This window comes from Cervus elaphus, chromosome 33 (genome assembly GCF_910594005.1).
Source record: "Cervus elaphus chromosome 33, mCerEla1.1, whole genome shotgun sequence".
Classification (NCBI taxonomy): domain Eukaryota; kingdom Metazoa; phylum Chordata; class Mammalia; order Artiodactyla; family Cervidae; genus Cervus; species Cervus elaphus.
The window spans coordinates 53,220,830-53,243,250 of record NC_057847.1 but is presented as its reverse complement, the minus strand read 5'-3'; the positions used below and the strand labels follow the sequence as shown (position 1 = coordinate 53,243,250).

General features: G+C 38.2%; 1 long non-coding RNA gene across 3 annotated transcripts in view; it reads left to right on the top strand.

The window, feature by feature from the left end:
- The window catches only part of LOC122688379, a 260,981-nt gene that overhangs the window by 207,231 nt on the left and 31,329 nt on the right, over positions 1-22,421 (top strand). For all 3 annotated transcript variants that reach the window (XR_006339425.1, XR_006339426.1, XR_006339424.1), the window contains one exon: positions 10,847-11,107. This is a non-coding gene — a long non-coding RNA (uncharacterized LOC122688379). The remainder of the gene's footprint in view (positions 1-10,846; positions 11,108-22,421) is intronic.

Sequence of the window (22,421 nt, the reverse complement as noted above, 5' to 3'; positions counted from 1 at the left end):
AAAATATACTTAACTATATAGTTAACTAATTTGATCTTAATAGCATTTGATACTATGCTCACTATTTCAAAAGGAGTCCATCCTTCCATTGCCTTACTTCAAAAACAATGGAATAACTTTTAATTCTTAAATATATGGAATGTCTGATAATTAATGCTCTTATAGTCTTGAGTTGTGTATACAGTTATTTTAATGTCTTTTATGCAGGGAAAAGATTGTCTAGAATATTTAAATAGTATAATTCTTTATAAGAAATAACATTAAGAATAAATTATTCATATATATTTTTGAATAGTGTTATAGATACTCATATCAACAAAATTTTTTAAAATGATAAATAATGGTAAATAATGTATGATTTATTTTATTTTATATTTTTGGCTTACCATGTGACTTGTATAGTTTCCCTACTAGGGACAGAATCCATGCTCTTGCCAGTGAAATTTCGGAGTCCTAACCACTGGACCATCACTGAACTGCCAGGGAATTTCCAACATATGGTTGATTTTAAATGAAATTTTATAAGGTACTTTGAAGAAAAGTATCTTTACAAGATACTATGTTCCAAAATAATGATTCCTTCATTGTCTATATAAAGTCTTAAAATTTTAAATTTAATTTGGCCTTTGTTGTTGTTCAGTTATGTCCGACTCTTTGCGATGCCATGGACAGTAGCACACCAGACTTCCCTGTCCTACACCATCTCCTGGAGTTTGCTGACTTTATTCATTTCAAAAATATTAATTAAATGTAACATGAAGTAAATTTTTAGGTGAAAAGCTTAGCCTTTCTCCTATAAATTTAATTCCTTGGACCGATGTTCATTGACTGTTGCCAAATATGTCCAAAATGAGCAGAAAATTCACATTCATCTATAGCAAAATTTACTGAAAATGCATAGAGAAACATGTTTTATGTAAGAATTTGAATAATTTATTTCAACAGAGTCTGAGGATATAAAATACAAAATATATTAATTAAATGACTTGCTAAAATGTTAAAGCAGAAAATTATAGCTATGGCATTCTACAAAATGAAAAATCACTTTACCCACTTGTTTACCCATACATAATAGAATTCGGTCTGATATTCAAAATGACACCTCTAAGAAATTTTAAAATCCTACAAGCCCATTTGAATCATCACATTACACTTTACTATCTTAGTAAATTTTGTATCATTCTTTTCATTTCAAAGTTAGCCATCTACTCTAGAATAAATACAAATGTTTTAGACAGAATCTCCACTAATGTGAGTAAAATAGAGGATATACACTGATCTTATCAAACATACATCACTTGTTTTGAGACTGATAATAATCCATTATTACTGGCATTCAAATTATCCACTGTGAATAATCACACTACCTGCAAACAATTAACTGGCATCCTCCTTCCAGCTTCCCCTGTGAAGCTTCCCATAGCTCTTAAAATGAGAGAAGAGAGCCACACTTCAAAGCTCAGAACTGACTACTTCTGAAGTGGCAACTATTTTAGGAAGAGATTATCATGTGTCAGTGACTCTCTGATACTATGTTTTGTATGATATGAAACAGTCACTGAATGCAAATTAGTAATAGCAATGTGTCAATGACTGTAATTCCATCCAGGGATAATAGAAATTGAAGAAAGTGGGGAAAACCACTAAACCATTCATGTATGACCTAAATCAAATCCCTTATGATTATATAGTGGAAGTGAGAAACAGATTTAAGGGACTAGATCTGATAGAGTGCCTGAGGAACTATTGATGGAGAATCGTGACATTGTACAGGAGACAGGGATCAAGACAATTCCCAAGAAAAAGAAATGCAAAAAAGCAAAATGGCTGTCTGAGGAGGCATTACAAATAGCTGTGAAAAGAAAAGTGAAAAGCAAGGGAGAAAAGGAAAGATATACCTATTTGAATGCAGAGTTCCAAAGAATAGCAAGGAGAGATAAGAAAGCCTTCCTCAGTGAGCAATACCAAAAAATAGAGGAAAACAATAGAATGAGAAAAACTAGAGATCTCTTCAAGAAAATTAGAGATACCAAGGGAATGTTTCATGCAAAGATGGTCTCAATAAAGGACAGAAATGGTATGGACCAAACAGAAGCAGATGATATTAAGAAGAGGTGGCAAGAATACACAGAAGAACTGTACAAAAAAGATCTTCACGACTCAGATAATCACGATGGTGTGATCACTCAGCTAGAGCCAGACATCCTGGAATGTGAAGTCAACTGGGCCTTAGGAAGCATCACTACAAACAAAGCTAGTGGAGGTGATGGAATTCCAGTTGAGCTATTTCAAATCCTAAAAGATGATGCTGTGAAAGTGCTGCACTCAATATGTCAGCAAATTTGGAAAACTCAGCAGTGGCCACAGGACTGGAAAAGGTCAATTTTCATTCCAATCCCAAAGAAAGGCAATGCCAAAGAATATTCAAACTACTGCACAATTGCACTCATCTCACACACTAGTAAAGTAATGCTCAAAATTCTCCAAGCCAGGCTTCAACAATACTTGAACAGTGAACTTCCAGATGTTCAAGCTGGTTTTAGAAAAGGCAGGGGAACCAGAGATCAAATTGCCAATATCCGCTGGATCATCAAAAAAGTGAGAGAGTTCCAGAAAAACATCTATTTCTGCTTTATTGACTATGCCAAAGCCTTCGACTGTGTGGATCACAATAAACTGTGGAAAATTCTGAAAGAGATGAGAATGCCAGACCACCTGACCTGCCTCTTGAGAAACCTATATGCAGGTCAGGAAGCAACTGTTAGAACTGGACATGGAACAACAGACTGGTTCCAAATAGGAAAAGGAGTATGTCAAGGCTGTATATTGTCACCCTGCTTATTTAACTTATATGCAGAGTACATCATGAGAAACACTGGCCTGGAGGAAGCACAAGCTGGAATCAAGATGGCCAGGAGAAATATCAATAACCTCAGATATGCAGATGACACCAACCTTATGGCAAAAAGTGAAGAAGAACTAAAGAGACTCTTGGTGAAAGAGGAGAATGAAAAAGTTGGGTTAAAGCTCAACATTCAGAAAACTAAGATCATGGCATCTGGTCCCTTCACTTCATGGGAAATAGATGGGGAGACAGTGGAAACAGTGGCTGACTTTATTTTTTAGGGTTCCAAAATCACTGCAGGTGGTGACTACAGCCATGAAATTAAAGGACGCTTCCTCCTTGGAAGGAAAGTTATGACCAACTTAGATAGCATATTGAAAAGCAGAGACATTACTTTGCCAACAAAGGTCCATCTAGTCATGGCTATGGTTTTTCTAGTAGTCATGTATGGATGTGTGGAGAAGGCAATGGCACCCCACTCCAGTACTCTTGCCTGGAAAATACCAGTGATGGAGGAGCCTGGTAGGCTGCAGTCCGTGGGGTCGCTAAGAGTCGGACACGACTGAGCGACTTCACTTTCACTTTCTACTTTCATGCATTGGAGAAGGAAATGGCAACCCACTCCAGTATTCTTGCCTGGAGAATCCCAGGGATGGGGGAGTCTGGTGGGCTGCCATCTATGGGGTCGCACAGAGTCAGACAGGACTGAAGCGACTTAGCAGCAGCAGCAGCAGCAGCATGTATGGATGTGAGAGTTGGACTATAAAGAAAGCTGAGCACCAAAGAATTGATGTTTTTTAACTGTGGTGTTGGAGAAGACTGTTGAGAATCCCCTGGACTGCAAGGAGATCCAACCGGTCCATCCTAAAGGAGATCAGTCCTGGGTGTTCATTGGAAGGACTGATGTTGAAGCTGACACTCCAATACTTTGGCCACCTGATGCGAAGAGCTGACTCATTTGAAAAGACCCTGATGCTGGGAAAGATTGAAGGCAGGAGAAGGGGATGACAGAAGATGAGATGGTTGAATGGCATCACTGACTCAATGGACATGAATTTGGGTGAACTCCAGGAGTTGGTGATGGACAGGGAGTCCTGGAGTGCTGCAGTTCATGGGGTCGCAAGAGTCGGACACAACTGAGCCACTAAACTGAACTGAACTGATAGTAGAAATAGGGGATGGGGAAGAGAATGACCCATTTAGTGAACTGGACAGGAATTAGAATCTTGAAGGGATGGGCCTAGGTAGCCAAATACTATAGTTAGTATGCATTTAACTTTATACATTAGTTATAATTTCAGTTGACTTGACGTGCTGTCCTTGACCATTAATTTTTAGAAGATGCTGAAAATATGTGACCTGGAGTGTTTTTTTTTCCAGTTTATAGACAAGTTTTTGCAGGTCCCCTAGCTTTGTTTTGTGAGGAAAACAAAGTTCCCTCAAAAGTTGAAATGACTCGGTTGGGCCTTAAAGCTTCTAAAACTAGCTTTTAAGAAAATGAATGTTGAGAAATAATGCTTATGAAAATAAAAAAACATTGCAGAAAAATATTGATCTTGGTTAGGTTCTAGATATTTTTATATGAATAATGTAGAAAAGGCCATGAGCATGTATCTATGAGATACTGAAAAACTGTAGTATTGTACACAGTTTTTTAATTTTAATTGTATAATTATTCAGTTCCAGCACTACAACTTTGTAGATATTCATTGTATGCCAAGAAAGATAAAACACCTAAAGTTGGTACTGCTTTGGGGAAAGTTGAGTCATGGGAAAGACAGTTAGAAGTGAAAAATGTGGAGGTGAAATAATTAATGAAGCCAGAGGCCCTGTGGAAATTTATCCTCAGAGCCTTAAACAGAGAGGAGTATCAACTTTGGAAAACTCATGGACCCTACACGGAATTACAAGTGAAAGATGTGGGAAACCAGCGCAGTGTTGCAGTTGTCATAAGGACAGAAGATTCTCTATGGCTTCTGGGGCTTCAGGGAAGGTAACCAGGTTACATATTATCAAACCAATGTGTGTGTGTGTGATGTGTGTACTGTGCTTGAAGTGAAGTCGCTCAGTCGTGTCCGACTCTTTGCAACCCCATGGACTGTAGCCTACCAAGCTCCTCCATCCATGGGATTTTCCAGGCAAGAGTACTGGAGTGGGTTGCCATTTCCTTCTCCAGAGGATCTTCCCAACCCAGGGATTGAACCCAGGTCTCCCGCATTGTAGGCAGACGCTTTACTGTCTGAGCCACCGGGGAAGTATAGTCATGTCCAATTCTTGGCAACCCCATGGACTGTAGCCCCACCAGGATCCCCTGTCCACAGAATTTTCCAGTCAAGAATACTGGAGTGGGTTGTTATCCTACTCCAGAGGACCGTCCCAACCCAAGGATCCATGCTTCTTGTGTCCCCTGCATTAGCAGGCAGATTCTTTACCACTAGCACCACATGGCAATCTCATCAGTCCCATGGTTACCATCAATTTTTACTTCCTCCAAAATATACTCAATTATGAAATACTTTTTAATATCATTTTAAAACAACTTCCATATTTAATAAGTTTTGTTTTAAAATGTTTTAGGCCTTTTATTATCAATTTTAAAGGAAACTTTACTTGGTATATGCTTAGTCACTCAGTCGGGTCCGACTCTTTGCGACCCCAAGGACTGTAGCCTGCCCCCCAGGCAAGAATACTGGAGTGGGTTTCCATGCCCTCCTTCAGAGGTGTCAATTTTAAAGGAAATTTTACTTGGTAGCAGAGTTCTAATAAAATTAAGATTGTGAGGTTAACAAAGATCTTCTTTGGGAACGGACCTCTTGGTGCTTGGATCCCAGGAAATACTATTTTTTATGTAATATGTTGAGATGTTTTGGCTTTGGAGTGTAAAATTAAGCTAGAGATTTAAATAGTTTTCTTCAAATAGTTCTGCACCTATTTGTTGCATCCTCATCAATGTTCTGTGTATATTATTTTCTAGAAAAAAGAAATTTGTCTAGTTTTCTGAGCTAAGACTTGCTTGGACATTGGTTGCCTTCTAAGCAAGTGAGGTTTATATCAGTTTTCCATAACTTCTTACTAAACATTTGAATATTTCTTTCTCCTGTCCTTTTCCACCACAGTGGAGGAAGGGTGTCCTTGAGACTCCTGAAAGCAGACCAGTAGGAAAGGAATTATATCAGACAGGCAGTTACTGCACAAGATAATTTGTCAAGCTCTGCTGGAAACAGTGATTAGTGAAGAATGGAAATTGCTTTCTAATCCTTGAAGTCTAGGAATTTTGTGGGAGCTTCTCTGACTACAACCCTTACTATCTTTGAATAGATTCCAGGGCATTACTTTCTTTAGAAATGAAACAATTCATTAGTAATGCATTAAATGTTTTGTTTGTTTGTTCATATGTTTCCAGTCAATACAGTATAATTATCGATTTAAAATATTTCATCCCTTAAAGAGCATGTTATATGCCTGTGTGTGTTTGTGTGTGTAATGGAATATTATCCAGCCATTAAAAAAAAGAATGAAATAATGCCATTTGCAGAAACATGGATGGACTTTGAGATTATCATTGCTAAGGTAAATAAGTTAGAGAAACACAAACAGCATATGATATCACTCATGTGGAATCTAAAAAAAAAAAAAAAATGATACAAATTAACTTATTTACAAAACATAAATAGACTCACAGACATAGAAAACAAAGTTATGGTTACTAAAGAGGAATAGGATGGGAAAATAAGGAATTTGGGATTAATACATACACACTACTATATATCAAACTGATAACCAAAAAGAACCTATTGTATAGCACAGTGTAATATTATATATATATATATATACATATATATATATATAATTATGTGTATGTATGTATAATTCAGTAATGCTTAGGTGAAAAGACAAGACCTATGAGTTAGCTTTGTGATCTGGCTTCAAAAATCCATTACCTTAGTTTAAGTAATATTAACACTTTAAGTGGGCTTCCCAGGTGGCTCAGCGGTAAAGAATCTGCCTGCAATGCAGAAGAGGTGAGTTTAATCCTTGGGTCAGGAAGATCCCCTGGAGAAGGAAATGGTAACCTGCTCCAGTATTCTTGGGAAATCCCAACCCTGGGAAATCCCATGGACAGAGGATACTGGTGAGCTACAGAGTCAAATACAACTTAGAGACTAAACAAAAACAACACTTTAAGTGGTAAAATAGCTACAATATGATTATTTCTTCATTCATTTTAGGATATTTTCATTTGAAAGAACTCTGTTTGTGTTAGTTGCTCAGTCATGTCTGACTCTTTGCAACCCCATGGACGATAGCTTGCCAGGCTCCTCTGTCCGTCGAATTCTCCAGGCAAGAATACTGCAACAGGTAGTCATTCCCTTCTCCAGGAAAGAGAACTATATGGGTAACTAATATCATGGCCATATCTGCACAGAGACAAACATCTTGGAAAGGGGGAGAGAAAGGAGAGAGACCCAGATCTCTGGGTCTTTGGTCCACATGAATGATTCCACATACCCAGATTCTTAGAAATATCTACATACTTGAATGGGGTTAACACAATATTTGGATGACTGAAACCATTGTTCTCTTTACATAGAAATATTTGAACATTTTTGCATAGGTTACCCCCCAAATAGATTATATAGTGTAACATGTCAAAGATTCATACGTTTTTATGTGTTTGTGAGAAATATATGGGTGCCCAAACCTCCAACTATGTCGGCAGAATGAACTTGCAATTCTACTCTGTTAGCCTAACTCACTGTAAACCGATGGCTAAAACAGACACAAAGATTTACAAAGAATGACAGCATTGATGGGACACCATAGAAATTCATGCTGCACCTGTTCTCAAAAATAAAGTTTTCTCTCTTTGAAGCTTTCAGTATAGCACTTTTCACTGATGCTAAATTTGTTGATTATTAAAAAAAAGAAAGAAAGAAAGAATGATACGGACAGACAGGGAAATAAGGTGCTGCGACACCCCCTGTTGAAGGCTGCATTACTTATTCCGCTTGGATGAATTTGTATTGGATAAATCTAGTATGAAGTGAAAACCCTATTTCCAGCTGAGACTTAAAGATGTTTTAGTAAAACATGCTTAAGCAAATGCATTTTGATGCCTCACAAGGAAGATACACACAGAGTTCTTTTTGCAGAAGTTCAATAAATTGTGTATAAGCAGCTGAAGAAAGATGTTCTCTTTCTGATTTGCACTCATCGTTTGCATTGACTTCATTTAAAATTCATGGTATGCAAGGAAGAAATGGTTAAATATGACTTTTGGATTATACCTAACAAGGGAAAGTAACTTTTTCTTTCCTATTCAGTTGTTAGCCACACTGCTGAAATTCCACAAGCTCACCAGAAGCTACTTTTCACGGAGGGTCCCTTCATCATAAAAGCCTAGGACAGTAGAATTGCACCTTCAACTGGCATCTCTCCACCTTACAGGGTTCTAAAAGCTTTCAAATCCAGCTCAGGCCCAGGCAGTAGCAAAGTGGGAGAGGAATTGGAGAAGCAAAAATAAATATTAAAGTACATAAGAATTAAATATTACCTATTTAAATAGCAATTATGCAGTTGAAAACAAGATCATCACACCTGTACAAGAAAAGGCATGCAAGCCCAAAACATCTGCTTGGATCCACCTGCCAGGCACCTGTTTTGCTGTTTCAATGCCATTTGATTGCTGGAGATGTAGAGGCTCTTGTGAGGTAATGAGTGATTTTACATTATGCATGATTGAAAACAGGTGTTCTAATGCTGTTCAATTCTATGCATGAATAATTCAGTTTGTTTAGAGCAAGATCTTTAAAAGAAGTACTGCATGGGCTTTATTATTTCTATAAACATGAAGGGTTTTTTTTTTTAATTTACAACGATTGTTCCTTTTTAGTCAGCTTGTTTATGGCAATTTTTGTGTAATTTTATGGATGAGGAGTAATATCTTGAAAGGTAAAATTGATCACACTTAAAACATGTAAGAAGTAAAATTGAAAGGTCTGTTAGCAAGAGGAAAGATGGTATTAATGTTCAATGTTCTAAGTGAAAATGCCTGATTATTTCCTTCCTGCTTTGCCTGCTTTCTGATGGTAACAAAACATTTGTCTGAGGGCTATAATTAGGGAGGGGTAAACTATTTGGGAAAATAGAGAAATTGTTTTGTTTCTCAGCCCAAACATCATGCAGAGCCCAGACTTCCTTAAAGACAGAACTGATGTTAGTCAGCAGCCCTCTGTTCTTAGATATCACGAATTCACACCCTCCTGTAAGCCATGTAGGATACCACTGAGAAAGACAATCTCTTTCACTCCAATCCCCACATCGTTTTGTATACCCTGGTTTTCTAGAGTCAGAAATATTAGTATCAGATTATGGTGTTTCAAATAGCAAGTAAAATCCCCACACTCCCAATGTTAAGATTTAGAACCTCACCACGACGCACAAGACTTTACTTCTTAGAGGCTTTGTCTCTTGGACACTAGAGACCAAAGACACTGTGGTGTCTTGAAGCACATGTTATTAAATATTTTACACTTCTAAGGTATGAGAGAAAGCATATTTGCTTCAGTTAATACTATTTAAGTAATAGAAATACAAGACCAAAGAATTATAGTCATTATCACATTGCTATTACTAATTTACATCTGTTGAATGTTTCATACCACACAAACCATAGTGTAAGAGTTATTGACACATAATAATCCCTTCCCAAAATATACCACCTCAGCAAGTAGTCAGCTTCGAGCTTTGAGGTTTGGCTCTCTTCCCTCATTTTAAGAGCTGTGGGGAGCTTCACAGGGGAATCTATTATTGAAAAGCTTTTCAGTTAGAAGTAAATTGTAAGACTGGTCCTTCAAGTGGGGAGCAACACTAGGAAAGTCACAAAGAAAAATAGAAGATTTGGTATGAAGGAGAACACTTTCACTGCTACTGACACATAGAATTGACCTTATTCCCTCCCTTGGGGATAAGGTTGGCGAGCAGGCCTTTACAAGTATTCACCAAATATAAGCGTTGGCCTCATAAACTCAGAGAATCAATGCCAGGAAGGGCTTCAGGAATCTAAACTAAAGGATATAAGTAACCAGAAGATAAAAATGTTGGTCTGGCAATTGTGACCTAGCATTAAATGACCTCTGTCTCTAAAAGTTAAGATAGCACGATTTTCTTTTTAAATCTACTAGTTATTTATATAAAGTCTCTTTTTTTGCTACACAGTTCAATGTGGAAGGACACCTAAAATATTAAGTTGAATCATATGAAATTGCAGTTTTCATTAGTCAGAGTTGTTTGAAAATTAGCCTTTTCATGTGATCCGATCTCTGTCTGCTAAGGATCCCTCAGTTGGAGGCATCATTCATTCTTGAACGCAATCAACCATACCTTCCATTGCATGCAATCCATAGCTAGTAACAAAAGCCATGCTTTCTGATAGGAAGAAACACAGAGACAGTCAAAGTGTAATAAACCACTTTATGAGCACACCTTGCAACCATGATAGAAATTGGGAAATGTTCCACTTCATATTAAGAGGTGATCTTGTTTTCCATGACTCAACTGTTCTTAACAAATAATTTGACAAATAGATTGAGGTAGAGCTGTGCAGCTCTGTCCCTGTATCTCAGAATGAGAGTTGGTAGGATTCTTTCTCTAACATAGTGAGATTCTGCTTAGGGTCACACAGGTCAAAAGACTCAACTGAGCTTTCAACCCATTCTCAACATCAATTCACGTGCACATGAGGGAGCCAACTTCACTGTCTATCCTAAAGGAGGCTTCAAATGTCCCCAACCCCAGTATCCCCTGCAAATGCTTACTTGATTAAATATGACTGCCAATATATCGACACTCCTACAACCGACAGGCATGGCCTATCTTTCCTCTGACTTTGGATGGCTTTGATCTTTAGAAAGTGGTAGAAGTGGTGTTCTGACCTACTTGTAAAAGGTAGTTGTAGACCTACTTATAAAGGGATTGACAGATTTTGCTCCTTCTCTCTAGGAATATTGGCTCTTAAAAGGCAGTGTCCATTAAGAAATAAGACTCTTCAGCCTCCAGCCCAGTGAGAAACCCGAACCACATTGAGAAGCTATGGATGATGTGATACAGTGTTGGCCAGAGACAAGAAGTGTGGAGGCCACGGGTTTGAGTGGAGAAATCACGGAGGAAGAGGTTTCATTGTCCTGTGCTGCTTCAGAGGAGGCCCCAAAGATCAAAGAGGAACCCTGCCAAGCCCTTTGCAAACCCCTGACCCACCAACATGTGAGTAAAGAAAACGGTCATTTTCAGGCACTATGTTTTGTGCAGGTTTGTTATGAAGCAACAGATAACTCGAACGTGCTTGAGGAGATAACACAGATTCAGCCACTGAGTGTGACTCTCTCAGCCTCTATTGTCACATCTCAAAAATGGGGCACTGGGGGAAAAATTGGAGAACTGGTAGGTTCTGCCTCCTAGGAGTGTTTTGAGAAAGAAAATATATGATGTTGTCAGAACACTGCCCAACACTTACAAATTCTCAAAAATTGTGAGTTTTTACGATTAGAATTTAGAGCTCTACAAAGAATAGAAAATAGCAAAATTCTTAAAACCAGTGTGTCTGAGTCACTTTACATCGAGATGCAAAGCTTCTTGAAGTAGTCCTAGCTTATTACCTTCTGCTTTTTTATGTGACAATCGTAGGATTCCTCTTAGTATGAGGCGGGGAATTTCCCAACTTCTGTCATTTTTGCAAGGCCTTCTCATAAAGTGGTTGCTGACTGTGTGTTAGCACGTTGTCTGCTTCTGCATTTGCTTCTTTCAGAGATATGTAACTTTGGAAATCTGAAAGACTGAAATCAGGTGCTGTATGAATGCAAATTTTTAATTTAAGTGGCAAATTTCACTCAGAGCACAGTGAGCATAAGACAGTTCTTTGTGCTTATCTGAGGTGTCCAAAAGGGTAGCTGCTGCTAGGAGAGGTGGTGTTAAAAGATGGGAAGCTGGCAAAGAAAAACTATTATCTTTTAGTTTTATCCAGACCCTTTTGGGACCTCTGGTGTGTGCCCATGGGCTGATGTGACAAGTGATAATTTTTCTGTGGACCAACAAATGGTTAGCAAGCTTTTTAGAGTGTCTTTAGTGTATAGTTATAATAATCCCACATATAAGGCTCAATTTCTGCTAAATGTATTGTCAGTGTTTTGAAAAGTTTTCATAAGTGGTGAGTTGAAGCAGGTGAATATTACTGATCATTTGATTATAATATTTATATGAAATTGTCAGTAACTTTAAGTGTTAGTTTTTTAAGTACTGATTTAAATTGTCAGCACCTTACTAGTAGAAATCATGTCTGTTGAACTTGTGCATGCATTCAAAGTCTAAACATTTAAATTTATTATTTAATTGAAGGATAATTGCTTTACAGAATTTTGTTGTTTTCTGTCCAAGCATTTTTAACTGGACAGGCAGCGTTGTGTAATGGCTAAGAGCATGGACTTAGCTCTGGTTCATGACTTACAAGCTGTGTGGCCTTGAACAAGTTACTTTACGTTTGTGCGCTTGCTTTGCTTCTTTATAAAGTGTATATTCTAGAAGTATCTACTCATTGAGCTCTTACGAGAACTAAATTAATATTTTCAAGGTGCTTGGAACAAAACTAGGGCCAGTGCAGAGTGCCATGTTAGTATTCATTAATAATTAGTCTTAATATTTATACTTTAGAAATGAGGAAATTGATCCTAGACAGGATAAATAGCTGGGATACCCTTCATTGCAATGTCATCATAGGGTGCCAATTAGAACACATGTCACATAAATGGAAAATAATTATTCAAATACTGATAAAAATATATGAATATAGTAAAATGAAGTGAGGATTAATATAACAGTTTTAAGGTCCTCAGTGTTGGCAAACATGGTACTGATTTTGCAATTCAGAACCAAATCAAGGTATCTGCTTAATGTTCCTAAATTTGGAAAAACTTAAATGAAGTAAACACAACTGAAAACTTCAGAGAAGCATGTTATAAATTGAATTATCACAATAGAGTACATTACTGGGTGAGGCAATTGTGCAAAGAGTTCAGAAGAAATTGAAAAGCAGAATGCCTGCTCCTGAATTGCTTGGAATATGCTAAGGAATGATGATCTGAATATTTAAACCACCCTGAGGACAGTGTAGTCAGGACCAGTCCAAGAAAGGACTAGAATCATTGTCCATAGCAAATTCACATGTGGAATGAGCAGGCCACAAATGGAAAGAAAATGGAAAATGCCCTTTAGTCATCATTCACAGAAGTTATGACCAAAAAACAAGTACTTTTATTTGGAAAGTGAGTAAATAGGTGTGTGTAAATATTTGTAAAATTATTATATAGTCCATTTATGAGAAAAATATGCTTATTACATAAAAGTTGGTTCTCCGCATCCCAGTGTTACTGCTTCTTCCCTTTTCTAGTTCCTCCTAATCTCCCCTAGTTGATTGCTCCTTTTTAATTCTACTCAGAGTGCACACTTCCAGTTTGCTTATACATTGCAGATAAATACACACATGTACATATACACAATAAAACTTTGGTATACTGTAGGCATGAATGCCAAGTTACAAATTAAGGTGATAAGGAATTTAATTTTTCTAGAACTGAAATTCTTCTCCATTTAAGCTTTGTTTCACACTGTATTGAAAATTAAATCCACATCAAATAGTCTCCCATCCCTAAACTCAATCCTCGAGAAAGGAGTACCTGGTATTAAGAATGTATGGTGTGAGGTGAATGGGGCAAGAGGAATCTGGTTCAGGTTGTTAGCATTCATCCACAGAGTTGGACATGACTGAGTGACTTCACTTTCACTTTTCACAGTGACATCTACTGACACTTCAGTCACCCATAGGACTTCTGCTCCAAAATAAATTCATTTTATTGCTGCTTTCTCCTTATTGCAAACCCAAGACCTTTCCAGACCAGCTCTCTCACAGAAGGTATCTTGCTCTTCTTGGCCTCACAGATGACCTTGACATGCTTTCATTCTGGGATTCCTGGAAATGTGTTCAGCCAAGCTCTATCTAGATGTTCCATGAAGCTGTATCCGTGCTATTCCCCCTTCCCATTGCTGGGTAGTTGGCAACTGTGGATCTTGCTGGTGCTCTAGACTTGATATGATTTGCGGGCATATTCACCTGTTTCTCAGAAAACACCCAACCATAGTTTAAATCATCCCTACTTTCCTCCCTGTCCCTTTCCTCAACCTGTGGAATAGTTTGTATTTCCAGAGGAGACCTTCTCTTAACCAGGGATTAGTCCAAGTTTTTTTTTTTTTTTTTCTTGGTAAAAATCTTATGCCATAAGTAACTTCTATGTTGAGAAACACAGTAATCCAAAGATTCTCAGGATGACTGATGCCTCATGGTCCAGCAGATAAGGAGAAATAACTGGATAAGCAGTCATTAGATGGGGAGATGGCAGGGAAAGTAAATTAGTTAATATGAAAAGTTATCCAGCTATTTGTAAATCAGCAAATCCTGGCATTTCTGAACCTGGCTCTAGGTTACTTTTCAATAGCTTCTCCTGTATATTTACCCCAAATTTTAGATCTCTGAACACAAAGCATCTTTCATGCCTTTGTACCTTTACTCACGTGACTCCTTTGGTTCAAACTACCTCTCCGTCATTGTCATTCAGTTGCTGAGTCATGCCCAACTCTTTGCAGCCCAATAGACTGCAGCACACCAGGCTTCCCTGTCCTTCACTATTTCCCATAGCTTGCTTAAACTCATGTACATTGAGTTGATGATGCCCTCAAACCATCCTCATCCTTTGTCGCCACCTTCTTCTCCTTCCCCAGCATCAGGATCTTTTCCAATGAGTTGGCTGTTTGCATCAGATGGCCAAAGTATTGGAGTTTCAGCTTCAGCATCAGTCCTTCCAATGAATATTCAGGGTGATTTCCTTCAGGATTGACGGTTTGATCTCTTTGCTGTCCAAGGAACTCACACAAGTCTTCTCCAGAACCACAGTTCAAAAGCACAAATTCTTCAGTGATCAGCCTTCTTTAGGATCCAACTCTCACATCTGTATGTAACTACTGGGAAAGCTATAGCTTTGACTCCATGGACTTTTGTCAGCAAATTGATGTCGCTGCTCTTTAATATGTTGTCTATGTTTGTCATAACTTTTCTTCAAAGGAGCAAGTGTTATTTTAATTTCATGGCTGCAGTCACCATCCACAGTGATTTTGGAGCCCAAGAGAATAAAGTCTGTCACTGTTTCTACTTTTTCCTGTCTATTTGCCATGAAGTGATGGTATCAGGTGCCTTGATCTTAGTTTTTTGAATGTTGAGTTTTAAGCCAGCTTTTTCACTCTCCTCTTTCACTTTCATCAGGAGGCTCTTTAGTTCCTCTTTACCTTCTGCTATAAGGGTGGTGTCATCTGCATATCTGAGGCTACTGATATTTCTCCTGGTAATCTTGATTCCAGCTTGTGCTTCATCTAAACTTCTGGCATCTCACATGATGTACTCTGCATAGACGTTAAGTAAACAGATAGCAGTATACACCTTGATGTACTCCTTTCCCATTTTTGGACCAGTCCATTGTTCCATGCTTATTTAACTTATGTGCAGAGTACATCATGAGAAATGCTGGACTGGATGAAGCACAAGCTGGAATCAAAATTGCCAGGAGAAATATCAATAAGCTCAAATATGCAGATGACACCACCCTTATGACAGAAAGCGAAGAAGAACTAAAGAGCCTCTTGATGAAAGTGAAAGAGGAGAGTGAAAATGTTGGCTTAAAACTCAACATTCAGAAAACTAAGATCAGGCATCCGGTCTCATCACTTCATGGCAAATAGATGAGGAAAACAATGGAAACAGTGACAGACTTTTTTTTTGGGGGGGAGGGGCGGGGCTCCAAAATCACTGCAGATGGTGACTGCAGCCATGGAATTAAAAGACACTTCCTCCTTGGAAGAAAAGTTATGACTAACCTAGACAGCATATTGAAAAGCAGAGACATTACTTTGCCAACAAAGTTCCGTTTAGTCAAAGCTATGGTGTTTCCAGTGGTTATGTATGGATGTAAGAGTTAGACTATAAAGAAGGCTGAGCACTGAAGAATTGATGCTTTTGAACTGTGGTGTTGGAGAAGACTCTTGAGAATATCTTGGACAGCAAGGAGATCCAACCCCAGTCCATCCCAAAAGGAAACCATTCCTGAATATTCATTGGAAGGACTGATGTTGAAGTTGAAACTCCAGTACTTTGACCACCTGATGCGAAGAGCTGACTCATTTGAAAAGACCCTCATGCTGGGAAATATTGAAGGTGGGAAGAGAAAGGGGACGACAGAGGATGTGATGGTTGGATGGCATCACCAACTCATTAGACATGAGTTTGAGTAAACTCTGGGAGTTGGTGATGGACAGGGAGGCCTGGAGTGCTGCAGACCATGGGGTCACAAAGAGTCAGACACGGCTGAGCAACAGAACCAACCTGAACTGATTGTTCCATGTCTGGTTCTAACTGTTGCTTATTGATCTGCATTACCTGGGCAATTCTACACTTAAGAGTAAATAGTCATGGGAAAGTGGTCTCTGGGTCCAGGCCTCAAACCCACTTACACCTTACTCCATGTGAGGAGGTATTAGACAAGTTACTTAACTTCTCTTGCCCAGTTTCTTCATCTGCAGAATGTGAATTACAAATGTGCCATCTGAAAGAGGTTGTCAGGGAGATTAAATGAAATAATATATATAAATTATTTAAAATGGTATTTGGTGAATAATAAGCACTGGCTATTTCCACTCATCTTTCAAGACTCGCTCAATACCATTGCTTCTGGATGGCCTTCATGAATGACTCAACTTGGACTCTATCTGTCTTCGGAGGCCTGACATCTCCTCGTGCTCACCCCATGTACCCCCATTCTTCTGCCTCTGGTAGTCAATTAAATACAGCGGCCAAACTTCAGTGCAGGAGGGTGGAGAAAGAAGGGGTCAGAGGCATTGATTGGGAAGGACACAAGGTGCATTTTCTCAGGTGAGAACAGTCTTTCACATTCTGCAGAGTAGCCTCTTGTGAATATATTTATGGCAGTTTTGATGTTAAAAGTCTGTTTCCTTCCTCAATGCAACATAATATTATAAACTCCACTTCTGCTAGATTAGCACACCAGGTGGATTGGGGGGGGGGATGCAGAGTGTGGGGTGGTGGAAGGACGGAAACAAAAAGATTTGTATCAAAATATTAGTAGAACTAGTATCTAGTAGAAAAATATCCCTACTTTTTCAAATAAAGGAAAAAAGGTTAATAGAGACAGAATGACATATTCAAATTTATTGGTCACATGGCAAGCAGCAAAGTCAAGACTCAGTTTAACTCTTAAGACTTCTATCATCTTGGTGTTAGGTAAGTGTAATTCTACTTCTCCTGGGAGTGTGCCTTCCCTGAAGAGTGTATTATAAGTGATACACTCTTCTGTGTGTGTATCACTGGAAAATGAAGACAGAAAAGATTTTGGTTCTAGGAATTGGATTCTGGTTTCTCTCACTGTTCTGCAGGCCTGCCTGGCTTGATTGGGATGTAATCCCAGTTTCTTAAAGTTTTACTATTAAACTTATTGACTTGAATTTTGTCCCAATGTCTCAAGTTTCTTGTCACAGATACAGTTTTTATCTTAAAGCAAATCCTTCATTTTCTTTGTACAAAATTCCAGGGCCTGGATATCATCTTGTCTTTGGGTAACATCTTCCAGATTTGTTTTAAGCTGATTACATGTTGCTGAACAATCAGATTTTCTGCTCTAAGCCACACAAAACCAAGTGATGACAGCTCTGGCTCCTGGCCACCAGCAATGTGATGATGCAGCATGGGTCTTTGACAGCCATGATTTGATCTTGGGTGTTCTGAAATGGCGAAATACCCCTAAAGAGTAGAAAATGGACTCTTGTGCGTTATGACACAGTCACTGTGTCATGGCTCTTTGAGGCATCTGCACTCCCCCTTCTTGTTCTCTATTCTACCTTTCACAATCTCTTTGCATGACCTCTTACATTTTTATACATGCTTATATTTCTAATGGATGCCTGTTAAATGTTTTTAAAAAGCTACTTTAGGAAATAGAGTCCAGTGGAGGCTGTATTCTGTTTGGAAACACAGGAAGCACTAGACATGTATTTTTAGGAACTACTGAACCTAAAGGGTAGAAAATCTTGAGCTAGGACTCCGTTTTTCTGCTCTAAATGTCCCATTCAGTCGCCCTTCCTTGTTTTGCTGGTCTGTCGTGTCCTGAGCTTTAGTCACTGATGCCATGTGCCAACGCATGGCAGTGATTCCTGTACTTTTCAACCCACCACTATAGGGAAGCAGAAATGTGTATCCAGAGCACACAGTCAGCTTATTCAGCCTCTCTATACCTGAATGCTTAATTCTGGGAAGTCACAGGGACGTTTGCCATTACAGAATGGACCGCTAATAACTTGAAGAAAATGCAGGGAATCAGAAAATGACAATCGAGGAAACATTCATTGAGCTTTATTAAATATTTACTAGGAGTAGTGTCCTGGGGTAGGAAAGGTAAAGTATACTAAGAGAATGCCCCCATCTTTCAGAATCTCAGTTTGGGGAATTCCAGCACATTGAAAGTAACTGAAAATACTGAACAGGACATGCAGAGTTGTAATTTAGTTCTTAAGGAATTAGTTCTTTAAAACATTTGAAAGTAAAATGGAGATCATTATGATTTGTAGTGATCAGAGGATCCTTTAAAATCTGGAACATAAACTGGGCTGTGAAGAGCAAGTAGGAATCAGAAATTTCAGAAGTAAAAGGAGTAACATTTCAGGAGGAAAGGAGATGTGAGCAAAATTTTCACCTGGGTGGGGGAGGGGAGGTTTGAAAGAGTGTGGGAAAGTTGAGGGACTGAATTTGGCTGAAGCACCCATGTACATTTCAAGCTGAATGACTGTGCTTGCCACTTGTGAAATATGTGATAAAATGTTTAAAAGATGGGTTGATGTCACATTATGATACATGGCTATTTTCTGTGTACTTTTTTAGTTGAAGGTGACTCTTGTCTGACTTGAGCCTAAAAAGCTCACAGGTGATAAATTTCCTGAGCACTTTTATGTTTGAGAATATGTGGTCTTTCATGTTGTATTTAAAATTGTTCTGCATTCTATACTTTCTGACCTTCTACCCATTGCTTCTAATTCAAAGTCTTCTAGCTTTGCATTAGAGAAAAGGTAAAGTCTGTGAGGAAAGATAGTTTTGTCTGTTTTCTCTTGTGGCCTGAAACCATTGCACTGATTGGAAATGCTCCCAAAGCATTCATGTAATGAATGAAGGAATATTTTGTAAAGAATCCTGATACTAGCCTGGATTTTATTCCTGTTTGGGTATCTGAAAAATTCTTTCATAATTTTTACCTTTTAATAGCTTAACTGGGATGTATTCTGGCATTGGCTTTCTTTATATGCTTCTTATTGAACAAAAATGGACCTTTCTGTAATTTCAAGTAAATATTTCTCCTTTTTTGTGAAAACTATCAAATTTAGACAAATTGTTCCCTGAAAAAACAATGGGGATAATAATGGTATTTACCATGAATATTTAAATGAGTTAATACAAGTAAAATGTTCCAGGGACATAATTTTTATTTTATCTGACACATCCTCCTAACATTATTCTATTACAAAAGATCCACATAGGAGACTATGATTACATTTCTCATCTTGAGCAATTTATGATTTTCCCTAGTTAATAATTACCTTGCTTTTTGTTTGCTTTAGTTTACCTTGTATTAATCATTAAATCTCCCTAGAAACCTTACCTAGAGTAAACTTCACTTCCGTGTGTCTAAACATATCAATGGTCTATCAATGGTATGTTGTTCAGGACACCTCTCTCTGAGCCTGCTCACCTGGTCTAATATGGACTAGAGGCTGTGCTTCGCACCTGCCTTACAGCTATCACGCCAGTCTTGCCCTTCACAACTACCTCTGTTCTTAGGTAATGTATCTTTTTTGAGTTACTATTTTGTTTGTCCATCTTTTAGGAACTTCCTAGTTCCTAGTACTGTAGTTCAATAATTTGAGAGCATACATGTTGGGAGATAAATCACATTTATTTTCATATTCTACTGAATTTTCTGCTGAAATATACTTAATTTCCAAAAGCTCTGGACTTTCTTTGCTGTTGTTCAATATTTATTTTTAAATAGCATACTGTTGTTTAATTGATCTAGCACTTACTCTGTGATCTACCTCTAGTCATTGCATGCTTTTAATTTGCCTCAGTCTATCTTTTTATTGACTTGATAAACTTAAATACACATTGTTGTTGTTTAGTCACTAAGTTATGTCCAACTCTGTGAGCCCATGGACTGCAGCATGCGAGGCTCCTCTATCCTTCACCGTCTCCTGGAGTTTGCTCAAACTCATGTCCATTAAGTCAGTGATGCCATCCAACCATCTCATCCTCTGTTGCCCCCTTCTCCTTTTGCCTTCAGTCTTTCCCAGAATCAGGCTATTTTTCAAGGAGTTGGTTCTTTGCATCAGGTGGCCAATATGTTGGAGCTTCAGCAACAGTCCTTCAAATGAATATTCAGGGTTGATATCCTTTAGGATTGACTGATGTGATCTTGCAGTCCAAGGGACTCATGTCTTCTCCAGCACCGCAATTCAAAAGCACCAGAATTCAAAAGCATGAATTCTTAGACATTCAGCCTTCTTTATGAACCACATCTGTACCTGACTGCTGGAAAAAACATAGCTTTGACTATACAGACCTTTGTCAGCAAAGTGATATCTCTGGTTTTTAATATGCTACCTAGGTATTGTCATAGTTTTCTTTCCAAGGAGTAAGCATCTTTTAATTTCATGGCTGCAGAAACGGTCCACAGTGATTTTGGAGCCCAGGAATAAAATTTGTCACTGCTTCCACAATTTCTCCTTCTGTTTGCCATGAAGTGATGGGACTGATGCCTTGATCTTAGTTTTTTTAATGTTGAGTAAATCGATATGTATAATTAAACATCATTAAATGCATCTGTTAATTGGGAGCTTCTTTTCCATATGTTCAGATCTCTTATTTGGTAATATCAAATACTTTTGCATTATCCATATGCCCCCAATTTTATTAACATTGCTATTTATTAAAAGTCTCTATCACTTTCTCTGCAATCAGAAAAATTTTATGGCACCTCCCTCACTGTTGGTGGTATAGTTCTCACACACATTCTTTTATTTTCTCACATGTATTTGTAGGTGTTTTCCCAGGTAGACGAAATCCATTTTCAGCTAATTCTCCTTTTTACCTAAGTCATTCATCTTTGAGCCCTAATGCTGTTCCAGTTTAAAGTCTTCAGTAGTGTGAATCAGTCATAGGAAATGTTATTTTGATCCTTTTGTTGATTGTTCTTCTGGATTGTGGCCTTTATCTTTTTCTTTTCTTTTTTTTTGCATGCTATATCCTTTATGTTTTCTTTTCCTAAAATATGTCTTCATACTTTTCTTTGTACTTTTTACTTTAATTGTTCTAACTTAACAGAGTTTTTAGTCAAGTTTTTATGCTCTAATATTAAACTGGTCAAAAGATTTGTTTGAGTTTTTCCATGGAAAACCCAAACAAATGTTTTGACCATCCCAATATAATGTATTGGGATCATTACATACATTACATTACATTACATACATTACATTACATTGGGATCCTGTATCATTTTTCATCTTAAGAACAAGTTTTTCTCACTTCAGAAGTGCAACATGCTTTCTCTACAGTCTGTGATGTTGGGAGGAGGTGTGTGTACATGTGTGTGTGTGTGTGTATGTGTGTATGTGTGTGTGTGTAGCAGATTAAGTAGAGGAGTAAGGGGGAGGGGGCAGAGCTCAGTTGGAGTTTGTACATGCTGTCTTGTTAGAGGTAGATTCTGCTCCCTTTTCTAAAATTTTGGCATATTAATAGTTAGTAACATGAGAGCAGTGGTCTAGGATTTAAACAATTTTTCTCTCTGTTCCCTCTCTATTCTCTCCTCTTCCCTCCTCTCCCCTCTCATCTCTCTCTCTGCCCCTTCCTGCCTTCTCTTTCTTGCTAAACCTAAGACCTATTCTTCTATCATGGAACCTGATTCACTTGTTAATTTATTCTAATTCATTGCTGCTTGAAATATTCTTGGACCAGCAGCCCAAGCATCACAAGGGAGCCTGATAGAAATGCAGAATCTCAGTCCTTGCCCCAGATTTCTTGAGTCAAAATCAGCAGTGACTAGGAAACATATTAGGATGCCCATAGCACCAATGCTGACAGTTAGAGGTGAGGACGTCACATAGCCCCTGGGGCTTTTTATGTGCCTTCCTACCTTTTCTGTTTTCAAAGATACTATCATCTTAATTTTTTCTTGGTATTCAATTCTAATTAAGTGAAGTGAAGTTGCTTAGTTGTGTCAGACTCTTTGCGACCCCGTGAACTGTAGCCCAGCAGGCTCCACCGTCCATGGGATTCTCCAGGCAAGAATACTGGAGTGGGTTACCATTTCCTTCTCCAGGGGACCTTCCCAACCCAGGGATCGAACCCGAGTCTCCCGCATTGGAGGCAGAT